General features: G+C 42.6%; 1 long non-coding RNA gene, 8 other non-coding genes and 1 pseudogene across 9 annotated transcripts; 4 read left to right on the top strand and 6 right to left on the bottom strand.

Moving 5' to 3' along the window:
• Positions 1–5,819: 5,819 nt before the first annotated feature.
• LOC113024883 (5S ribosomal RNA) lies at positions 5,820–5,938 on the bottom strand. Its single transcript, XR_003272745.1, has one exon. It is a non-coding gene; the product is annotated as a 5S ribosomal RNA (ribosomal RNA).
• A 360-nt stretch (positions 5,939–6,298) lies between these two features.
• On the top strand, positions 6,299–6,417 carry LOC113024855 (uncharacterized; annotated as a pseudogene).
• An 846-nt stretch (positions 6,418–7,263) lies between these two features.
• Positions 7,264–7,382, bottom strand: LOC113024881 (5S ribosomal RNA). Its single transcript, XR_003272743.1, has one exon. It is a non-coding gene; the product is annotated as a 5S ribosomal RNA (ribosomal RNA).
• A 359-nt stretch (positions 7,383–7,741) lies between these two features.
• On the top strand, positions 7,742–7,860 carry LOC113024852 (5S ribosomal RNA). Its single transcript, XR_003272721.1, has one exon. It is a non-coding gene; the product is annotated as a 5S ribosomal RNA (ribosomal RNA).
• Positions 7,861–8,708: 848 nt separating this feature from the next.
• Positions 8,709–8,827, bottom strand: LOC113024870 (5S ribosomal RNA). Its single transcript, XR_003272734.1, has one exon. It is a non-coding gene; the product is annotated as a 5S ribosomal RNA (ribosomal RNA).
• Positions 8,828–9,187: 360 nt separating this feature from the next.
• Positions 9,188–9,306, top strand: LOC113024854 (5S ribosomal RNA). The gene has a single exon (XR_003272722.1). It is a non-coding gene; the product is annotated as a 5S ribosomal RNA (ribosomal RNA).
• An 846-nt stretch (positions 9,307–10,152) lies between these two features.
• On the bottom strand, positions 10,153–10,271 carry LOC113024848 (5S ribosomal RNA). The gene has a single exon (XR_003272717.1). It is a non-coding gene; the product is annotated as a 5S ribosomal RNA (ribosomal RNA).
• A 360-nt stretch (positions 10,272–10,631) lies between these two features.
• Positions 10,632–10,750, top strand: LOC113024850 (5S ribosomal RNA). The gene has a single exon (XR_003272719.1). It is a non-coding gene; the product is annotated as a 5S ribosomal RNA (ribosomal RNA).
• An 826-nt stretch (positions 10,751–11,576) lies between these two features.
• On the bottom strand, positions 11,577–11,695 carry LOC113024858 (5S ribosomal RNA). Its single transcript, XR_003272724.1, has one exon. It is a non-coding gene; the product is annotated as a 5S ribosomal RNA (ribosomal RNA).
• A 1,559-nt stretch (positions 11,696–13,254) lies between these two features.
• LOC113024837 (uncharacterized) lies at positions 13,255–20,092 on the bottom strand. The gene is made up of 4 exons (XR_003272715.1): positions 19,837–20,092; positions 18,080–18,112; positions 13,802–13,961; positions 13,255–13,582 (listed from the first exon to the last, which is right to left on the bottom strand). It is a non-coding gene; the product is annotated as an uncharacterized LOC113024837 (long non-coding RNA).
• Positions 20,093–20,587: the final 495 nt, after the last annotated feature.

Here is a 20,587-nt window from a genome sequence, read left to right as displayed (position 1 = left end):
ATTGGACCATGGAACAGGTGACCACATTCAAAAAGCCGCTCTGACAGCTCCAGAGAGAGAGAGAGAGAGTGTGGAACGAGCGAGTAGCCTGACAGCCGTCGCAGTCCTGACCCTGGTTTTCCCAGCCTGCGTTTATCTTGTGTATTTGTGGGAGTGTGAATTGTAAGCTTAGGCACTCGTGGGCTGAAGCGGAAGGGGTGAGCTGCCTTTTCTTTTGGAATCGTTTTCTCCTGTTTTCTTGGTCAGGGAGCGAGGGATAGCTCTGTCATTTGTTTGTTCTTTTTTCTTTCTTAGGGTTTAGTTAGTCTTTTCTGGTGGGACTTAGTTGGTTTTGTTTATTATTTTGGCCTGGGCTCACCCCGGAGCTATGCTTCTTGTCCTTAAATAAAATCACTTTTTTTACTTACAACTGGTTTGGATGTTTGGCTTGGGAACCAGGGCGGGGATTTGGTCTCTCTCTCCTCCAACCTTATGTGCGTCCCTACCCGCCTAGACTAGGGGCGTAACATAAATGGGGGCTCGTCCCTTTTCGTTCGTGTGATTGGTTCGTTTCCTTTTTGCGTTTGTGGTGGGGGGGAAACGTCGTGCGCGAGTTTTGCGGCTCTGGAGTGCGCGGATGCGGTTGGGTGTCTGCGGTGTTGTGTTTTCCTTTTTCGCTTTGCTCGTGATGTCGTTTGACATGGATGATTTTGCGCAACGTCCCTCCATTGAAAAGTTGGAGCGGTGCACAAAAGCAGATTTGTTGGTAGTGGCTAACTTATTCAGGGTGGATGTTCCGTTGAATGCTAAGAAGGCGGAAATTAAACACTGTTTGGTGGAGAGACTGGTGGACAGGGGAGTGTTTGGGGGGCAGAAAACCTCGCCGAGTGGGTCTGGGAGTTTGGAGACGGCAGTGGGGGCGGAAGCTGCTGGGGCCGTCCCGAAGCCTTCCAAGGGGCGGATGCCGTCGGGGGCGGAAGCTCCTGTCGCCATTCAGTCTCCTGTATTTGACCCGGCTGGCCAGGTTGGGGCGGGTTTGGTGACGGAGGATCTCAGGCTTGCCCTTCGCTTGAAGGAGGTGGAGTTGGCGGCTAAGGCTAAGGAAGTCGAGCTCATGCATCTCCGCATTCGAGCTATGGAGCTTGATCGTTCTCGAGCGAGTGACGCTGCTCCCGTTCCTGTAAGTACACTCCCCGACACTCCCACCATAGACCAGTTTAACGCTAGCAAACAGGTTGTTTTGGTACCTCCTTTTAGGGAAGGAGAGGTTGACTCATATTTCACTGCTTTTGAGCGCATCGCAACCACTTTAAAATGGCCAAAGGACGTCTGGAGTCTGTTGCTGCAATGCAAATTAATGGGAAGAGCGCAGGAGGTCTGTGCGAGTCTTTCTATTGCGGACAGCTTGGATTATGAGGTTGTCAAATCCACTATTTTGCGGGCTTATGAACTTGTCCCAGAGGCGTATCGACAGAAGTTTCGTGCCTGTCGCAAGTTTGATAGTCAAACGTTTGTGGAATTTGCACGTGAGAAAACTGTCTTATTTGACAAGTGGGTGGCTGCCAGTCACGCGGAGGACTTTACTCAGCTAAAGGAGTTGATCCTGCTGGAAGAGTTCAAGACATGTCTCCCTGAAAACATTGTCGTGTATCTTAACGAGCAGAAGGTGGGGTTACTGTCTAAAGCCGCGGTCCTTGCCGACGAGTTTGTGTTAACTCATCGTGCTGCACTTTCGACAGAGCGCCGTGAGTACACTTCCTCACCTCGTCCTGTCAGAAGTTATAGGGTTTCCCCTAAGCGCCAGACACGTTCTGCTGCTATTCCTATGTCAGATCGCAAATGTTTTTATTGTCATGAAATCGGGCACCTCGTTGCTGCTTGCCCATCACTACAGCGCAGGGAGCAGGCCAACACGGTGAGGAAGCCGAAAAGTGTGGGTTTCGTTCGTTCTATGTCAGCTTCCACTTCACCTAGCAATGGAGTGGGAAGTGAAGGCTTTGATGAGAGCTACCGCCCTTTTGTGTCGGAGGGGTTTGTTTCGTTGAATGAAAAAGAGGAGGATCGGGTGCCGATCATGATTCTGCGTGACACTGGGGCCGCGCAGACTCTTATTTTGAAGGGTATTCTACCTTTTTCTGATGACTCTTTTTGTGGTTCGGATGCTCTTGTCTGGGGTGTAAAAATGGATGTACTACGTGTGCCATTGCACAATGTGTTTCTTCAATCGCCGCTCGTTTCGGGTTCGGTACCGGTTGGCGTGCGCGACCAGTTGCCAGTGCCCGGAGTTGCGATGATTCTGGGGAATGATTTGGCTAACGGAAAAGTGTTTTCTACCCCGAGAGTGGTTGAGATACCGGTGCCTGATATTTCATTACCTAACCCTGTCGCTGAGGAGCATTCCTCCTCTGTTTTTCCTGCTTGCGCGGTAACTCGTGCGCATAGGCGCAAGTACGGTGACGTGGATTTATCTGATTCTTTTCTCTGTGCTGGTGGTGGTCCGGAGTCTGAATCTGAAACCCGTGTTCCACTGACGGGCGACTCTGAGGCGATGCTGCCTATTAGCCCATCAGTGACACCTCAACTGTCTTTGGAAATCAACAAAAAGGAGTTGGTTTCGGCACAGCAGAGTGACCCAACTCTTGTGAGTTGTTTTTCCGCGGCCAACTCTAGCGACCAGTACCCTCGTGTTTATAGTGTCGAGGATGACGTGTTGATGCGTACTTGGTATCCGCCTACAGCTGGTGATTTGGGTTGGAATGTGTTTAAACAGGTTCTGGTGCCTCAACAGTACCGACCCAAAGTTCTTGGTCTTGCCCATGACAGTTTTTCTGGACATTTAGGTATTAGGAAAACCTATCACCGCATTCTGCGTCATTTCTTTTGGCCAGGATTGAAGAATGACGTCGCTCAGTATTGTCGTTCTTGTCACACCTGTCAGATTAGTGGTAAGCCTAACCAAGTCATTCCACCCGCTCCATTACACCCTATTCCAGTTTTAGGGGAACCTTTTGAACACATCCTCATCGACTGCGTTGGTCCGCTCCCTAAAACAAAATCGGGTCACCAGTACCTCTTGACTCTGATGTGTGTTGCTACCCGTTTTCCCGAGGCAATTCCGTTGCGCACCCTTAAGGTTAAACCAGTTGTTAAGGCATTGGTGAACTTTTTCTCTATCTTTGGTTTACCAAAAGCTGTTCAAACTGACCAAGGCTCTAATTTCATGTCTAGGATTTTTGCTCAGGTTTTGCAGTCACTTGGCATTAAACATCGGAAATCTAGTGCCTATCATCCGGAGTCGCAAGGTGCGCTCGAGCGGTTTCATCAGACATTGAAATCGATGATGCGGAAATTTTGCCTTGAGTCTCAAAAGGAGTGGGATGAGGGGTTGCCGCTGCTTCTTTTAGCAGTGAGAGAAAGTGTGCAGGAGTCGTTAGGATTTAGCCCTGCTGAGCTGGTGTTCGGTCACACAGTGCGTGGCCCCTTGCGATTGCTTAAGGAGAACTTCCTGTCCGACACTGTTGCCCCTAAGGAAAATGTGTTAGACTATGTGAGCTCTTTCAGAGAGCGTTTGCATAAAGCGTGCGCAATTGCACGGGATGCTCTCAGTGCAACACAAGGTAGGATGAAGAGGAAGTTTGATGTGAAGGCTGTGCAGCGAAAATTTGAGGTTGGTGATAAAGTTTTAACACTTTTACCAGTCCCTGGATCTTCCCTCCAGGCCAAGTTCAGTGGTCCGTATACAGTGCAGGCGAAATTGAGTGATACGGATTATGTCATCGACACCCCAGAGCGAAGGAAAAAGTGCCGTGTGTGTCATATTAATATGATGAAGCCCTACTTTGCTGGTGGTGTGTCAACAGTTGCGACTGTGGGGGTGCCGGTTTCCGAAACTCGGTATGACCCAGTAGGTGACGATTTGGTTTTCGGTTGTGCTGTGGGCTGCGCACGACTTAGGAATTCTGAAATCCTACGTGATTTAAGGTCACATTTAACTGGGGTAGACGATGATGTCCGAAATGACGTGTGTCGGTTGATTGAAAATCATCCTAATCTTTTCTCGGACACTCCATCCTGTACCACCGTGTTGGAGCATGATATCGATGTGGGGGACCATCCTCCAATCAAACAGCATGCCTACCGGGTGAATCCCACTAAGCGTGCTCTTTTCCAGACAGAAGTCTCTTATCTGTTGGAGAATTGTCTTGCTGTCCCTAGCTCTAGTGCGTGGAGTTCCCCATGTCTCCTAGTGCCTAAAGCGGATAAGACCCCACGGTTTTGTACAGATTTTCGGAAGGTGAACAGTGTGACCAAGCCTGACTCCTATCCTCTGCCCAGAATGGAGGATTGTGTTGATAGGGTCGGTTCTGCGACCTTCGTTACCAAGCTGGACTTGTTAAAGGGCTATTGGCAAGTTCCCCTAACATCACGTGCGGCTGAAATCTCTGCTTTTGTTACTCCTGACCATTTTCTCCAGTACACTGTCATGCCTTTCGGGTTGCGCAACGCTCCCGCCACATTTCAACGGCTCATGAATATCGTGCTGGGCGGCGTCTGCAAGTGTGAAGTGTATTTGGATGACATTGTCGTCTATTCAGACACCTGGTCAGAGCATATGGAGACACTCACTGATGTGTTCCATCGCTTGGAAAGGGCATCCCTCACCCTCAACCTCGCCAAGTGTGATTTTGGTAAAGCCATGGTAACGTACTTAGGAAAGCAGGTGGGTCAGTGGTCCCTCCTGGTGCAGGACTTCAATTTGGAAATCCGTCATAAAAAGGGCACAGAGAATGTGTTAGCGGATGCCCTATCCCGTGTTTTCCCTTAAACATGACTGTCCAAAACATCTACAAAGGAGATGTCTTTGATTTTGGGAAGGGGGGTGTTACGGCTGTGGCCATAAGAACACTGTGTGGGCTGTTTGTTCTGTGTCTCTTTACTGTGCTTAAGACTCTCTACAGGTACCTCCCCTAATGAAGAGTAGTGAGCTGATTGGACCATGGAACAGGTGACCACATTCAAAAAGCCGCTCTGACAGCTCCAGAGAGAGAGAGAGAGAGTGTGGAACGAGCGAGTAGCCTGACAGCCGTCGCAGTCCTGACCCTGGTTTTCCCAGCCTGCGTTTATCTTGTGTATTTGTGGGAGTGTGAATTGTAAGCTTAGGCACTCGTGGGCTGAAGCGGAAGGGGTGAGCTGCCTTTTCTTTTGGAATCGTTTTCTCCTGTTTTCTTGGTCAGGGAGCGAGGGATAGCTCTGTCATTTGTTTGTTCTTTTTTCTTTCTTAGGGTTTAGTTAGTCTTTTCTGGTGGGACTTAGTTGGTTTTGTTTATTATTTTGGCCTGGGCTCACCCCGGAGCTATGCTTCTTGTCCTTAAATAAAATCACTTTTTTTACTTACAACTGGTTTGGATGTTTGGCTTGGGAACCAGGGCGGGGATTTGGTCTCTCTCTCCTCCAACCTTATGTGCGTCCCTACCCGCCTAGACTAGGGGCGTAACAGTAGCACACTGATGCGCATTTATTCAGTGCTCTTCGGGACCGCAGTCGGCAGCCAATAAGAGTTCAAACTGGTTGCACATGGGTGTCAGGTTGACACTGCGCCCGCTGCACACTACAAGGTTAACAAGTTCCTCTGGACTGAGGCCAGACGGACTAGCCACAGAGATTTTGTACATTTACAGAATAAATAAGTTTGTGTATTTCCTAAATATTTTGTTGTTGTTGTTTTTTTGTTTTGCACAAAAGCGAAATGCAATGAGGAGCGTTGTGATGAAGCTTTTCCTGAAGCTGCCTCCACTGAGTGAGCAGCGGCGCCCTCTGCAGTTTGTGTGTGGAAGTGCAAAAGCTTACAGCACCTGGTATTCCCAGGCGGTCTCCCATCCAAGTACTGACCAGGCCCGACCCTGCTTAGCTTCCGAGATCAGACGAGATCGGGCGTGTTCAGGGTGGTATGGCCGTAAGCGAGAGAAGCCCGCTATAAAAGACCTTTTATACTTGGCAAATGTCACGCACTTTAAAATATAGTATTGTGCTAAGCTTCACATGTTACAGGGAAAACATGCAAACCTTTTTTGCGAACTGCAGCTTCAACGCTGAGCTGCAAAAATGCTTTTCCCGCGGTAACGTCACCATAATAACACATGTTCCTTTCTCACAGCACAGTGTTAAAGTGACACAGAGCACACAGTGTGTTAGGACCATTTGGAAGTGCAACATTTTTGTGCTTTGGACAATTCAACTTATATACAGGACATTAAAAAAACGTAAGCATGACTGTGTCATCACAGCATGTATAAAGAGGCTGTTTGTGAAAAAACCCCTCCCTTACAGCCACGCCACCCTGAACACGCCCGATCTCGTCTGATCTCGGAAGCCAAGCTGGGTCGGGCCTGGTCAGTACTTGGATGGGACACCGCCTGGGAATACCAGGTGCCGTAAGCTTTTGCACTTCAACACACAAATGACAGTTTAAATGTTGAAACGGATGTGAGGCACTCTTTAAGCTCATTTTCCAATAGGATGGTTAGTGAGTCTTGCGCAAAGAGCTCTTCCGCTCATGTAGTAATGTCAAATTCTTCAAGCGTTACATCAATATCTCTGTACATGCACAGAGCACCTGTAGATGTTTTTGTGCAAAGACTCACAATTGTTTATGACGTGAATATTGCAGCATTAAGTATGCATTATAACTGTGTTGTCATGTGCAGCTATTAAAAAAAGTAGAAACTAATCAATATCCTTCACTCTAAATTGTTTTTTAAATCCCAATAAATGGGTTACAGTATCTACATGACCCCCGTTGTCGAGGAAGCCTCTCACTTATGGCCATACCAGCCTGTTCTCATCTGATCTCTGAAGCTGAGCAGGGGCGGTCCTGCATAGTAGCGTCACCTTCACCTTGCTCCGTGTTAGAAACTCCATGATATCGTGTTCCCTGCTCAGGGTAGCACACTGATGCGCATTTATTCAGTGCTCTTCGGGACCGCAGTCGGCAGCCAATAAGAGTTCAAACTGGTTGCACATGGGTGTCAGGCTGACACTGCGCCCGCTGCACACTACAAGGTTAACAAGTTCCTCTCGACTGAGGCCAGACGGACTAGCCACAGAGATTTTGTACATTTACAGAATAAATAAGTTTGTGTATTTCCTAAATATTTTGTTGTTGTTGTTTTTTTGTTTTGCACAAAAGCGAAATGCAATGAGGAGCGTTGTGATGAAGCTTTTCCTGAAGCTGCCTCCACTGAGTGAGCAGCGGCGCCCTCTGCAGTTTGTGTGTGGAAGTGCAAAAGCTTACAGCACCTGGTATTCCCAGGCGGTCTCCCATCCAAGTACTGACCAGGCCCGACCCTGCTTAGCTTCCGAGATCAGACGAGATCGGGCGTGTTCAGGGTGGTATGGCCGTAAGCGAGAGAAGCCCGCTATAAAAGACCTTTTATACTTGGCAAATGTCACGCACTTTAAAATATAGTATTGTGCTAAGCTTCACATGTTACAGGGAAAACATGCAAACCTTTTTTGCGAACTGCAGCTTCAACGCTGAGCTGCAAAAATGCTTTTCCCGCGGTAACGTCACCATAATAACACATGTTCCTTTCTCACAGCACAGTGTTAAAGTGACACAGAGCACACAGTGTGTTAGGACCATTTGGAAGTGCAACATTTTTGTGCTTTGGACAATTCAACTTATATACAGGACATTAAAAAAACGTAAGCATGACTGTGTCATCACAGCATGTATAAAGAGCCTGTTTGTGAAAAATCCCTCGCTTACGGCCACGCCACCCTGAACACGCCCGATCTCGTCTGATCTCGGAAGCCAAGCTGGGTCAGGCCTGGTCAGTACTTGGATGGGAGACCGCCTGGGAATACCAGGTGCCGTAAGCTTTTGCACTTCAACACACAAATGACAGTTTAAATGTTGAAACGGATGTGAGGCACTCTTTAAGCTCATTTTCCAATAGGATGGTTAGTGAGTCTTGCGCAAAGAGCTCTTCCGCTCATGTAGTAATGTCAAATTCTTCAAGCGTTACATCAATATCTCTGTACATGCACAGAGCACCTGTAGATGTTTTTGTGCAAAGACTCACAATTGTTTATGACGTGAATATTGCAGCATTAAGTATGCATTATAACTGTGTTGTCATGTGCAGCTATTAAAAAAAGTAGAAACTAATCAATATCCTTCACTCTAAATTGTTTTTTAAATCCCAATAAATGGGTTACAGTATCTACATGACCCCCGTTGTCGAGGAAGCCTCTCACTTATGGCCATACCAGCCTGTTCTCATCTGATCTCTGAAGCTGAGCAGGGGCGGTCCTGCATAGTAGCGTCACCTTCACCTTGCTCCGTGTTAGAAACTCCATGCTATCGTGTTCCCTGCTCAGGGTAGCACACTGATGCGCATTTATTCAGTGCTCTTCGGGACCGCAGTCGGCAGCCAATAAGAGTTCAAACTGGTTGCACATGGGTGTCAGGCTGACACTGCGCCCGCTGCAAACTACAAGGTTAACAAGTTCCTCTCGACTGAGGCCAGACGGACTAGCCACAGAGATTTTGTACATTTACAGAATAAATAAGTTTGTGTATTTCCTAAATATTTTGTTGTTGTTGTTTTTTTTTGTTTTGCACAAAAGCGAAATGCAATGAGGAGCGTTGTCATGAAGCTTTTCCTGAAGCTGCCTCCACTGAGTGAGCAGCGGCGCCCTCTGCAGTTTGTGTGTGGAAGTGCAAAAGCTTACAGCACCTGGTATTCCCAGGCGGTCTCCCATCCAAGTACTGACCAGGCCCGACCCTGCTTAGCTTCCGAGATCAGACGAGATCGGGCGTGTTCAGGGTGGTATGGCCGTAAGCGAGAGAAGCCCGCTATAAAAGACCTTTTATACTTGGCAAATGTCACGCACTTTAAAATATAGTATTGTGCTAAGCTTCACATGTTACAGGGAAAACATGCAAACCTTTTTTGCGAACTGCAGCTTCAACGCTGAGCTGCAAAAATGCTTTTCCCGCGGTAACGTCACCATAATAACACATGTTCGTTTCTCACAGCACAGTGTTAAAGTGACACAGAGCACACAGTGTGTTAGGACCATTTGGAAGTGCAACATTTTTGTGCTTTGGACAATTCAACTTATATACAGGACATTAAAAAAACGTAAGCATGACTGTGTCATCACAGCATGTATAAAGAGGCTGTTTGTGAAGAAGTCCCTCTCTTACGGCCACGCCACCCTGAACACGCCCGATCTCGTCTGATCTCGGAAGCCAAGCTGGGTCGGGCCTGGTCAGTACTTGGATGGGACACCGCCTGGGAATACCAGGTGCCGTAAGCTTTTGCACTTCAACACACAAATGACAGTTTAAATGTTGAAACGGATGTGAGGCACTCTTTAAGCTCATTTTCCAATAGGATGGTTAGTGAGTCTTGCGCAAAGAGCTCTTCCGCTCATGTAGTAATGTCAAATTCTTCAAGCGTTACATCAATATCTCTGTACATGCACAGAGCACCTGTAGATGTTTTTGTGCAAAGACTCACAATTGTTTATGACGTGAATATTGCAGCATTAAGTATGCATTATAACTGTGTTGTCATGTGCAGCTATTAAAAAAAGTAGAAACTAATCAATATCCTTCACTCTAAATTGTTTTTAAAATCCCAATAAATGGGTTACAGTATCTACATGACCCCCGTTGTCGAGGAAGCCTCTCACTTACGGCCATACCAGCCTGTTCTCATCTGATCTCTGAAGCTAAGCAGGGGCGGTCCTGCATAGTCGCGTCACCTTCACCTTGCTCCGTGTTAGAAACTCCATGATATCGTGTTCCCTGCTCAGGGTAGCACACTGATGCGCATTTATTCAGTGCTCTTCGGGACCGCAGTCGGCAGCCAATAAGAGTTCAGACTGGTTGCACATGGGTGTCAGGTTGACACTGCGCCCGCTGCAAATTACAAGGTTAACAAGTTCCTCTCGACTGAGGCCAGACGGACTAGCCACAGAGATTTTGTACATTTACAGAATAAATAAGTTTGTGTATTTCCTAAATATTTTGTTGTTGTTGTTTTTTTGTTTTGCACAAAAGCGAAATGCAATGAGGAGCGTTGTGATGAAGCTTTTCCTGAAGCTGCCTCCACTGAGTGAGCAGCGGCGCCCTCTGCAGTTTGTGTGTGGAAGTGCAAAAGCTTACAGCACCTGGTATTCCCAGGCGGTCTCCCATCCAAGTACTAACCAGGCCCGACCCTGCTTAGCTTCCGAGATCAGACGAGATCGGGCGTGTTCAGGGTGGTATGGCCGTAAGCGAGAGAAGCCCGCTATAAAAGACCTTTTATACTTGGCAAATGTCACGCACTTTAAAATATAGTATTGTGCTAAGCTTCACATGTTACAGGGAAAACATGCAAACCTTTTTTGCGAACTGCAGCTTCAACGCTGAGCTGCAAAAATGCTTTTCCCGCGGTAACGTCACCATAATAACACATGTTCGTTTCTCACAGCACAGTGTTAAAGTGACACAGAGCACACAGTGTGTTAGGACCATTTGGAAGTGCAACATTTTTGTGCTTTGGACAATTCAACTTATATACAGGACATTAAAAAAACCTAAGCATGACTGTGTCATCACAGCATGTATAAAGAGGCTGTTTGTGAAGCAGACCCTCGCTTACGGCCACGCCACCCTGAACACTCCCGATCTCGTCTGATCTCGGAAGCCAAGCTGGGTCGGGCCTGGTCAGTACTTGGATGGGAGACCGCCTGGGAATACCAGGTGCCGTAAGCTTTTGCACTTCAACACACAAATGACAGTTTAAATGTTGAAACGGATGTGAGGCACTCTTTAAGCTCATTTTCCAATAGGATGGTTAGTGAGTCTTGCGCAAAGAGCTCTTCCGCTCATGTAGTAATGTCAAATTCTTCAAGCGTTACATCAATATCACTGTACATGCACAGAGCACCTGTAGATGTTTTTGTGCAAAGACTCACAATTGTTTATGACGTGAATATTGCAGCATTAAGTATGCATTATAACTGTGTTGTCATGTGCAGCTATTAAAAAAAGTAGAAACTAATCAATATCCTTCACTCTAAATTGTTTTTTAAATCCCAATAAATGGGTTACAGTATCTACATGAACCCCGTTGTCGAGGAAGCCTCTCACTTACGGCCATACCAGCCTGTTCTCATCTGATCTCTGAAGCTAAGCAGGGGCGGTCCTGCATAGTAGCGTCACCTTCACCTTGCTCCGTGTTAGAAACTCCATGCTATCGTGTTCCCTGCTCAGGGTAGCACACTGATGCGCATTTATTCAGTACTCCAATAAGAGTTCAAACTGGTTGCACATGGGTGTCAGGCTGACACTGCGCCCGCTGCAAACTACAAGGTTAACAAGTTCCTCTCGACTGAGGCCAGACGGACTAGCCACAGAGATTTTGTACATTTACAGAATAAATAAGTTTGTGTATTTCCTAAATATTTTGTTGTTGTTGTTTTTTTTGTTTTGCACAAAAGCGAAATGCAATGAGGAGCGTTGTGATGAAGCTTTTCCTGAAGCTGCCTCCACTGAGTGAGCAGCGGCGCCCTCTGCAGTTTGTGTGTGGAAGTGCAAAAGCTTACAGCACCTGGTATTCCCAGGCGGTCTCCCATCCAAGTACTGACCAGGCCCGACCCTGCTTAGCTTCCGAGATCAGACGAGATCGGGCGTGTTCAGGGTGGTATGGCCGTAAGCGAGAGAAGCCCGCTATAAAAGACCTTTTATACTTGGCAAATGTCACGCACTTTAAAATATAGTATTGTGCTAAGCTTCACATGTTACAGGGAAAACATGCAAACCTTTTTTGCGAACTGCAGCTTCAACGCTGAGCTGCAAAAATGCTTTTCCCGCGGTAACGTCACCATAATAACACATGTTCGTTTCTCACAGCACAGTGTTAAAGTGACACAGAGCACACAGTGTGTTAGGACCATTTGGAAGTGCAACATTTTTGTGCTTTGGACAATTCAACTTATATACAGGACATTAAAAAAACGTAAGCATGACTGTGTCATCACAGCATGTATAAAGAGCCTGTTTCCCAGCCAACATTTATATGTGGGGCCCATATGGTTTGGAAATGGGCTGAAAAATGGGCCCCATATAGGATTGTCCGGGGGTTCCGTAATGGCCCCATATTAAATGCCCATATAGGTGTTATGTTAGGAAAATCTGGGAACTAAATGGGCCCCAACTGGGAAAAGTACACAGAAACCCACCTGGGCCCCATCTTTCAAGTTTTTGTGGGTACCATGTAGGCACCACATAGGCTAAAAAGTGGGTTTTAAGTGGGATTGTCCGCGGGTTCCGTAATGGCCCCATTTTATAAGCCCATCTCGGTGTTATATTGGTAAAATCTGGGAACTAAATGGGCCCCAACTGGGCAAAGTACACAGAAACCCACCTGGGCCCCATCTTTCAAGTTGTTTTGTGGGTACCATGTGGGCACCACATAGGCTAAAAAGTGGGTTTTAAGTGGGATTGTCCGCGGGTTCCATAATGGCCCCATTTAATAAGCCCATCTCGGTATTATATTGGTAAAATCTGGGAACTAAATGGGCCCCAACTGGGCAAAGTACACAGAAACCCACCTGGGCCCCATCTTTCAAGTTGTTTTGTGGGTACCATGTGAGTACCACATAGGCTAAAAAGTGGGTTTTAAGTGGGATTGTCCGCGGGTTCCATAATGGCCCCATTTTGTAAGCCCATCTCGATGTTATATTGGTATAATCTGGGAACTAAATGGACCCCAACTGGGCAAAGTACAAAGAAACCCACCCAGGCCCCACCTTTCAAGTTGTTTTGTGGGTACCATGTGAGTACCACATAGGCTAAAAAGTGGGTTTTAAGTGGGATTGTCCGCGGGTTCCATAATGGCCCCATTTTATAAGCCCATCTCGGTGTTATATAGGTAAAATCTGGGAACTAAATGGACCCCAACTGGGCAAAGTACACTGAAACCCACCTAGGCCCCATTTTTCAAGTTCTTAGTGGGTACAACATGAGGAAAACATGAGCTAAAAAGTTGGAATGGCATTAGCAGTGGGTTCTGTATTTGCATCTTATTTCTAGTTTGAATTGACTAAGTTCTGGCACTGAGTGGGCCCCATGTAGTAAAACAGTCACAAAATCAATTTTTCAGACGGCTAATACGGGTTCTGTGACACAAAGACACCAAATATATTAAAGCTGACCGCAAACAAAATCTAGTTTGTAAATAAAACCATTTCAAAAATCACGAGGGTACACAAAACAACATTTTTCACATTTATTTTGTCCAACAACTGTGATTTTACGTAACTGTATTCCAAAGTGCGTAAACGTTTAAAAACTAGAAATGTCAAACTACAGCAAAATTCCTTAGATATTTGGAACTGTAGCAACATGGGGAAAAAGTCAGATGGAAAACTCAAAAGCTTATCTTGAATCAGCAGGGTTTGTTTTTTTACAGAGCCGTAAGTCTATTTTGAACCCTTGCAGCCCTCAGTCCTCCTCTGTCTTTAGCTCCACTGAACCACTTGGACAGAGCCTTCTCTGCTTCTTGCAAGTTGACTTTTGATGTTAAATAATTCTTCAGTGCCTCTGCAAATGAAGAAGAAGAAAAACGGGCAAGCCAAAGTAAAGTTAATCTTAGCTTACTTCATTTGGTGATGATTTTCAAAGAACAATGTTTATTTCACTTTATTGCCTCAAAAAATATATACAAATTGCATGATAACCAAACTCAGTTACACTTTCAAACACTTTATTAAAAAAGTTTAGTTTTCTAAAGTTCAAATGTCTCAAGTGAAACTAACTTACCATACACAACATTAAAAAGACGCAAATCTCTGAACTTTTTTTCCCCATGTCGGCCAAGCATGTTGTACTCCACAGCCAGCTCAGGTGATATGAGGAATTTCATCATCCTTCTTGTGGCATCGTCTACACTTGTTTCCCCTGTATCTGCTACCATGGCAACCTGAGGGGAACATACAAAAAGGACAGATTAGATACTGGCATCTGGTTAGGATGCCTCCCTGGTGAGGTGTTTTGGGCACGTCCCACCAGGAAGAGACCCAGAACACCCAGGACATGCTGGAGGGACTATGTTTTTCGGCTGGCCTGGGAATGCCTTGGGATTCCCCCGGAAGAGCTGGGCCAAGTGCCTGGAGAGAGCGAAGTCTGGGCCTCTCTACTTAGTACCGGATTGGGTCGAGGGGCAGCAGCCTAAGCTTAAGATAATGGACCGGAATGGAGGATAAATGGACACTTTACATATTACTTAATGTTTACTGTGTGGTGATAAAAAAAAAATGGTAGTAAACACAAGCTAAACTAAAAAAATTAATTGCGCTTCCTTAACCCTTTATCCCCAATAATGTTACGCAGGATAACTGGTAGGTCTGGTAGGTTTTTTCCTCTACTGTATACTATATGAATGTAATCAAGGATTAATAACAGAAAGAAAAAAGAAATTGAAATTTTGCCATTTTTACTAAAGGCAATCAAAATGTACATGAATAAAATATTTAAATTAGTCAATTCAAATTAATAACTCTAAAACACTGAACAAAATTAAGTATTTGACCCTGTGGTTTATTTTCGGACATCTCTTTTCTTCTAAAAGTCCAGGCGCGTTGGGCCCCTGGCAGAGCTCAGGTTTGACGAGACAGGTTTGGAAAAACCGGTCGCTGGCGACTTTTTGGGGGCTAAAGGGTTAAAATAAATAGGAATTGGCCAAAATTTGTATAAACTATGAAATAGCAGAACAAAAGTAAAAAAAAAAAATCTTTATCTGTTATCAGAATCAAATATTTGAATAGAATAAAAAATTTAACTTTCTGGAAGATTTCTCGTTACATCTGTCATAAAAGTAACAACATCTCAGAAAAGAAACATGATAGCAACAGAAAAATATGATAGCAGTGTGATGTGATGGTCCCTGGCCAGATTTTTACACATATTATAAGCCCTGTGACACAAAAACCACAGAACTCTGACACGCACAGACTGTTTTCCTTCGTGCTAATGAAGAAAAATGCTGGTCTGGTATGTAAAAGGGAAGGTAGGTTACTATGCTGATAAATTATTAAAATGAAACTAATGTACACTTACTCTATACTTCTAAAAGGGAATTTATTCTTCCAGGACCTGAAGCTCCGTAATGCAGCCCTCCAACAGCCAAACCTATCTGTTCTCTGATTGTCTTGATGCATGCTCAATCATCCAGGTAAGTAAATCTCCAAAAGTTGATTCTGTTCATCTGGACGTAGCGCTTGCAGCATTTTCTCCCACTGAAAATGCTACGTCCAGATGAACAGAATCAACTTCTGGAGATGTTCTCTGATTGGATTGTTTAATTGGTGATTGACATGAAATTGACCAATCAGCTGAAAGGAAGAAAAATAGGGTCAAAATTTGGATGTGTAAGTATAAATCCACACACAGCCAGGAAAGCCGAGCGCAGAGTTGTTTGTAGCACCAATTCAGCCAGAGTGGAGCCAGATGGATTTTCCATCCATCCACACTGTAAAGTCTATAGACCAGCAAGTGATAAATTAACAGTGTTGTTGGTATTTTCTAAAATAGTTGTATGCAATAGGAATTGCTGTTTATAGTCCTCCTGTATATATGCATGTTCCCTCCCAATTAAAACCTGTGATAATGGAGATTCAAATTCATGTCATACCTATACCAACAGTTATCAAGTATCCAGATCGACCTTTACTGATGTGCTCTGTCAGTGCGCCCCAGGGCAGCTGTGGCTACAATGTAGCTTGCCATCGCCAGTGTGTGATTGTGTGTGTGAATGGGTGAATGACTGAATGTAGTGTGAAGCGCTTTGGGGTCCTTAGGGACTAGAAAAGCGCTATAAAAATGCAGGCCATTTACCATTTAAAGGAAAATTGTTATTTCCATGTATTTTCCTGTTCTGCCTTCAACTTTGAGGACTTCCCCCCACATTTCTAGTTGTGACAGTGCACCTACAACAAAAAAAATCTGCTGTGATTTACATTTGTTGAAAGAGCAATTTTGTAAAATAGTCTATTTTTGTATGCACAGTTTACAAATCTGTCCTGTACAGCATGGACTGATTGCATGCTAAAAAGTTGTTGCTTAAAAATAAAACAATACATTTTTAATTAATAACATCAGCAGAAAGCCTTGTTATTAATTAGATGTACAATTTCTATAGAATACGAAACAACTCAGTTCATTTTTGATCATATCAATACCAGCATATTACACAACTAGTGATGGGATTTTCGTCTCTTTTTAGAAAGCCGGCTCTTTCGGCTCCCAACCGGCTCTTCAGGTTGTTTTGTTGCTTTAATTTATTTATTATTAACAACAATATAAAATTATGAACAAAAGGAATTACTAATGTAAAAAAAGAAACGTGGTTTTATTTATATATGTTTATATATAAATATATATGGTGGCCCCTAGAGACAAAGCATGTACAAACTCCAAAACCCATTTCTAGCGTCAACTGAACTTCCAAAACAGAGCTATCTAGATCACTTAATTTACACAATTGAAATCATATGTGTATTTTTTGTGTATTTATACACAAGCACTCATATATATTCATAAAAAATTCCAAAAGCTGTTCATTTACCTGTTACTACCACACACCAAATCTGGTCGTTGGTACTTCCTGGCTTGTGTAGCCACTAGGTAACAAAATCTCAACACTGTGCCTAGCATCCTGGAGCACTTCTGTTGTGTTTTGTACGTGCTTTGGAGTTTGTACGTGCTATGGAGTTTTTACGTGTTTTGGGGTTTGTACGTGCTTTGTCTCTAGCAGCCACCGTAAATATACTTTTATTTATTCTCTCCACATAAAATGTAATAAATAAATCATATAATACAAAAAAAACAACTATTTACATTTCAACTTTTAACTATTTAAATTTTCAGCTTTTTCCTTTTAAACAAATTTAAAGTGAAACAACACAAAACACTGCAAACCACAACACAATTAAATATAAATTATAATATGAAAACAAAAAGAAGATGCACATTCTCTGTCATATGGGCCTGCATGAATAAACTTTCTGAATCCTTTATCATCCGCAATTGAAAATAGTTGTGGATGATTACTATACCTTTGTAATGTGACGTTGTTGTCCCTGGCTCTCTTTCTCTCTCTCTCCCTCCTGCTCTGTTACTGTGCTACTGCGTGTGTAACAACCGCCCCTCCCCCCTCTTCCCAGCGCAAAGCACAAGGCTCGCGTGCAGAGTGAAGCGGAAAAAAAGTGCGAGAGAGAGGGTGAGAGAGAGAGAAAAAACACGCTTGTGTCGTTCACTTCAAAGAGCCGTTTCGTTTTGACCAACACATCACTAACAACCATGATGAAAAACGCTCATCTGCTTCCATCACCATCAGCTGATTAACATTGAGCTGCTGCAGTCAACACCATCAAACTAATTTAGTGTTTAATGTTATGTTATGTTATTGAATGCTTTTATTTTTAAATCTTTACCAGCGCTTAAAGACTGTAGATGTTCACACCTGGTGTTAGAAAACCGAGCTCACAGCAGTATTTTTTTTTATAACAGGAAATTTTAATTTTTATTGGTTACCGTGTTTATTACCACTTTTATCAGTAATGTACTTCCTATAAAATATGGATTTGATAAGTTACCGGTTTATTGAAATCAGCTAGTGAACACATCGATCACTTTATTGAACTACACGCCTTACACTCTTGTGAGCTCTGGTTACTAACAGCAGGTGTGAATGTTTGGAGTCCAAAACGCAGATAAAGATTAGAATAACAAGGCAATGTAAAATCAGTTTAATGCAGTTGACAGTAGCAGCTCAGATGGAAATCAGCCAATTGTGAGGAGAGCAGAGGACCAAAACTGTCAGAGTTGTGGGTCAAGTGAAGAGAACACTGTTGGCATTATTGTTAGCATAAAAGATGAAAATTAAATAAATGTTAAATTTTAAAATAGATCATTGCCTCCTGTGCCTAAATAAATATATATACTTAATACCAATAAAAAAAAAAAGGATGCCCCAAAGACCATCACTTTTCAAAAATAATAATAATAATAAGTAATACAAATAATATGAAAGTTACTTACATGTCAAAGATGGTGCTTGTGATCTTGAAGAATCTAAACGTGATAAGGAAATGAAAGAAAGTGCATGAGAAAATACAAACATTTTTGTTTTTTCCCAGGATAATTCAATATAAAAGATTCTCTTACTAATGCACAAAATGAAAAGTGTAATTAAAAGTTTGAAAGGCACTGCATGTGTTAATATGATAAACTGACTAATTCAAGCAGCAAACACTAGCAGTGCAAAAATGTATCTAACTAGCTGACAGACTTTAAAGTCACAGGAAGATATATCAAAATGGTGACTTATGCCAGAACAAATGACTTGACAGACATAAATCCTAAATTCCTTTAAGTAAAAAAGGAATTACTTTTTTATAAGTGGTCCCTAGTGGTTTTCAAATTATTACATGGCTTGTTAATTTTTTATTAAATTATTAAGAAGCCAGATGAGTTCAAAACATTTACAAATGACTATAAAGCACTATCCAAACTTCAAATCAAGTGGCAAAATCTCCAAATTAAAAGTACTCGCAAACTATAAAAATTTGATTATACTTAAAAATATGCAAAAACTAATTTAGTGGAATTTTTACCTGCTCAAGAATACATTGAACATGCAATATTTAATTGAAAAGAAGAAAATTTGTGTACTTTTAGAAAGGATTATTAAATATTTGGGGATACTAGACATAAAGAGGGTCTCGTACATTTACGGGCATCTAATTTCCTGGATTTAATGGTTTAAAAGTTTAATAGGTCTTTGAAGTTGATAATAAAATTGAGTCCATTATTAGCAAAAAGAATTTTAAAAAAAAAGAGCAAAAAAATGCTTAATATATAATAATTGTTTTAAACTTAAGCTTTGTAATTGTAGCAGATTTCATTATGTCTGTAATTTTTTATTTAGCCCCACAGTAGTAAAAGCCATAAATGGGAGTTAGATTTATTACTAGTATTTTACACAGCATTCAGCTATAATAACATGTTCTGCATTTTCCTACTTCACCATCTGATCTGAACAGCTGCACTCTCTTAATTAATTAATGACCTAACATTTCTCAGTAACCAATAACTAGATGGAACAGCACAGTATCTAAGAGAGTGATCAGACAGTGTTTGAGCTAAAGACGCTGTGTGTTTCTTTTGGGGGCTTTTTACACACTGATCCACCACCGTTTTCCCATAGTACAATGCATATCTGGTAACATTACCGTATTCAGATCAGAAAACCGTTTCAGCTGCAGGCATCTACTCCTGTAATTTAAACAATCACCTTGCTACACTGCACATGAATATTACGTAACATGGTATGACTAGCTCATGTTCAGACATTTAAGATACTGTTCAGCCATTTTGTTTACTGGGTAGTGCACAATGGCCGAGTTAGCTGAGCAGGAATCCACTAAAGCCAAAAAAATAATATAAATTTTTTAAATTAATTACAAAAACCTTATAGGAAAACCCAAGAAACAGTTGCAGAAGCACAGAAAAAAAACTGCCGTGTACATTATAGTGTGTAAATTCAAAAACTGTATAGAGAGAATGGTGCAATGAAAACAGAATAAGATAAGATGAACTTTATTGAGTAGAATATAGGCAGTAAGAGTTTTTTAATTAACTTTAAATTATGTTTGCCAAAGACAATGCAGCAAATTAACCCAGTTCTACCTGCTAGCTAAAGATGTTATGCTTCTCCCCCTTATACCGTTTAGGACGACTATAGAAAGTTACTAAAATAACCATTGATGAAAACGTATCAAACTTTAAGTATTTACCTTTGTCATAGTTTTCGATTCTTTGGTATCCTTTTGTCCTCCACGTTCTTAAACACCAGGGAGAGAAAAGGCGCAACAGACGAAAGACCGCGAAGACTAGACGCTAGGCGGTGCAATCTGCTCCTCCCTTTTTTTAAACGAGCCAATAGGAGCTGCTCACATTAAAAACAACTTTATTTAAAAAGTCGTTTTACACCTGATACAAAAATTGTAAAAGTCAAACAATGCACAAGTTTAAAAGAACAATTTTATTTTTAAAAGTTTTTTAAGCATAGGGATGGTTAATATGTTTTAAAAAGTAATATATAATATTTATCAAAAAGTGTCACCCAAATCAACATCATAATAAAAATATAATTAATAAAAATATAATAATGATAAGAAGAAGAATAACAGTTTACCTAAAAGCTCTTCTAACATTAGACTGGTTTTGAAAAGTTTCAATAGTGTCAATACACCATAAGGACAAGGGAGTTTCACAGTTGAAGTGTGACTGCTTGAAAGACCCCATTCCCTCTCCTTTCCACTAGTTCAAAGAAAATGTAAATTATTTCTGGTTATATAATTTGAGGGCACAAGTTTGAAGAGTAACATTTTAACAGATCGGTAATATACTTCAGGAGCTTTACTGGATCTGATTAACCAAAACTTCCATCTTCCATGTAACTAACTGTCTTTTCTCTAATACAGTAGAGTGTGTCTGATCTACTAAAAATCCTCAACTGCATGTTTGCTCAAGTAAATAGTCTTA

This window comes from Astatotilapia calliptera, chromosome 6, assembly GCF_900246225.1.
Source record: "Astatotilapia calliptera chromosome 6, fAstCal1.2, whole genome shotgun sequence".
Lineage (NCBI taxonomy): Eukaryota > Metazoa > Chordata > Actinopteri > Cichliformes > Cichlidae > Astatotilapia > Astatotilapia calliptera.
Note: the sequence above shows the minus strand (reverse complement) of the source record. Positions and strands in the feature narration are given on the sequence as shown.